Source organism: Mus pahari, unplaced genomic scaffold (genome assembly GCF_900095145.1).
Source record: "Mus pahari unplaced genomic scaffold, PAHARI_EIJ_v1.1 scaffold_12801_1, whole genome shotgun sequence".
Taxonomy (NCBI): domain Eukaryota; kingdom Metazoa; phylum Chordata; class Mammalia; order Rodentia; family Muridae; genus Mus; species Mus pahari.
In genome coordinates this window covers 14,822-17,685 of record NW_018392788.1, presented here as the reverse complement: position 1 = coordinate 17,685, position 2,864 = coordinate 14,822, and the positions used below count along the sequence as shown (strand labels likewise).

Sequence of the window (2,864 nt, the reverse complement as noted above, 5' to 3'; positions counted from 1 at the left end):
AAGTAACTTTCAGGTTGGTACACTCAGATGTGGTCTCCAGAAGGCACACTCACATCTGAAGAAGGCACATCGCCTCTTCTTTGGAATAAAATTAGGGCAGTTCTAATGAATGCTATATTTATTCTGGTGTCAATAATATAAGAACAAAGTCTGCCCCACTTTGTTATTTTCTTTGTTTCTATCTCCAGATGTTAGACTGATAAAAGAATTAAAACTTCATACCTACAATGTATGAATATGGAATGTTTGAAGCTAACTGATCATATGACTATCATAAGAAAACTTTTGTTTTGGCCAGTAATACATTGTTTCTTAACAGTTAAATGAACAAATATTCACAAACATAATAAATACAGTAAATATGAAAAAATAAAAGTACATTTTTAAAATAATGTTGTTTGTAAAAAAAATGTTCTTGGTACAACTGGAAAAATAGGTTCAATAGAAATTGCATGAATCTGGAGTTTGAAGTAATAACATTCCTTTTTCTACAACTTCAGATTGCATGGAAATAACTTTCTAATGGATTGACTTATTTTCACTCNTTCTCAGATTGGACCTTAGCTCAGACAGGCTCAAGAAATTCCAGGACTCATGCTTATGCTTCAGTGAAGTAAGTTTTCATCTCTGTACATCAGAATTAGATTTATCAGGAAAAGAAGGAAGAACAGGAATTTGCCTGCTCCAAAATCCTAATTTGGGAGCTAAATGTTCAAGTAAAACAAGCCAAAGGTGAGCAGTGCCATCACAGATTATCTCCCAAGGAACCTAGACAATTATCAGCATTTGATTGCTTTTCCTACATCCACAGTTTCTTAATTCCTCTCATTCATCCTACTATCTGTGGCTAGTGGCACAGAAGATTAAGGACTTAGTCTTCTCTAACAGCAACACACAGGGCACTAATAATGTCCTCCTAGACTCCTAAGAGAATACTGTGATTCACCAACTGTGTCCTTACCTGTGACTTCTGGATACTTCATCAGGAGCAAGAGTGCATACCTCAGGGTTGTGCTTGTTGTCTCTGCCCCAGCATCAAACAAATCAACCACAGTGATTGATAAGTTTTCAAGGGTCAACTCTGAGTGATGATTGTGGTTTTCCTAAGAGTTGTTTGATGAAATTATCTGATAAAGTGTTTACGAGCACCTACGATAACAATGACTCTACNATATCACACAATTTTCTATTGCTGCCAACACAGAACTTGAAAACATAGTTCCAGAAGAAATTAACACACCATTGCAGAGATTGATACATAAGATTTAAATTTCATTTCCTACACTCTGATGTTTTTCTTGAATTCTACATCTAAATTTGTACATTTCATGACCTTTAAGTCTTAAAAATATGTACATTAAAAATATGTAAAGGTCCATATGGTAAATATAGTGAGAAAAATCAAAGGCATTTGACTCTAACAATTTGGGGATCCTCTGTTATACTATGATTAGATTGGAATCCAGACTGGTTCCACTGGAATTAAATAAACCTGTTCTTTAAGAGATTCGTACTAGACTTAAATCAATAGAATTAGGGAAGTGGGACACACTGTGCTAAATGTTTCAAGCTTATACCATAAATGTGTTATTCATTTCTTTGTCCAGAATTTTCATGGACTCAACATTGCTTCAGACTTACAGTAAAGTTGAACTTGTAAAAAGAATAAAAGTACAAATATCTGGAAGGAACAAATATGACTATGTCAAATTATATATATATATGTATGAAATTCCCCAAAATAAAGAAAATTCCATTAAAAAAATTGGTGGGTTCTGCATGTTGAAGACTCTGAGCACCAGCTCCACCCACAGAGCCTGCTCTGTATCTATGGGCCCAAATGGACCTCACCCATTATCCCTGATTTCCAGGACAATCAGTGCTCATTTCCACGGGATCCACAACACAGACTGGGTAAGACATTGTCTGTCTAGACCTGGGACAGGGTAGGCAGATGATGGGACAGTGTCCAGGAAGTGTGGCACTGTGGAGCCACAGTGACAGCAGAGGGGTTTCAGGAACAGATAGGGAAAACTGAGGTGGGGGTGGGAGTAGTCATTTCTTTTCTGTCCTCACAGGAAACATGGGTCTGAATCTGCTTGAGTCCCGACTTTGTCTCCTGCTGCTGCTGGGACTTGTCCTAATGCTTGCCTCATGCCAGGGACCAACCCCTTCCCAGTGGTTTCAAATCCAGCATAGCTATAATAGCACCTATCCCCAATGTGATGATGCAATGTGGGTCATAAACTTTTATACAAGAATGTGTAAGGACATGAATACTTTTCTTTATACAACTTTGGCTGATGTGGTTGGTGTGTGTGTCAATACAAATACCACCTGCAAAGACAGGATAAGTAGAAATTGTCATAGAAATTGTCTCCAGTATCTGTAACTTTTTGTAAACTGAGAACCCCAGCAAGCCATTATACCGATTGCAGATACCAAACAACAGGGTCAGTGAAGTACTCAGAGTGGCCTGTGAGAACAGAACTTCATGGGACAATCCCACCTATCATGTGGCTCCGGTTTACTTGGATAGGATATTTTAGCTCCAGTGCCAGCACTTTCTGTCTTTGCTCATCTGCTAGTGCCAAGATCATAGCAGTGAAGAACCAGTTCCTCTGTCTGTGTTGCATCTCACTCAGTATCTGTCTTCATTAATACCCGACCCTGACTTTCTTTACTTTAGCTGAACAGATCTTTTCTAGTCAATAAACACTTCTGCCTACAAATCTAGATCTCTGGTATCTGTGTCTGACAGGGGTGGGGAGAGAGAAAAGGGGAGAGACATACACACAGAGAGAAGTTGTGTGTGTGTGTGTGTGTGTGTGTGTGTGTGTGTATGTAGAGACAGGGCCTCATAC

General features: G+C 38.5%; 1 pseudogene; it reads left to right on the top strand.

The window, feature by feature from the left end:
* Window positions 1-2,083: 2,083 nt before the first annotated feature.
* Window positions 2,084-2,549, top strand: LOC110315174 (annotated as a pseudogene).
* The last annotated feature ends 315 nt before the right edge of the window (window positions 2,550-2,864 follow it).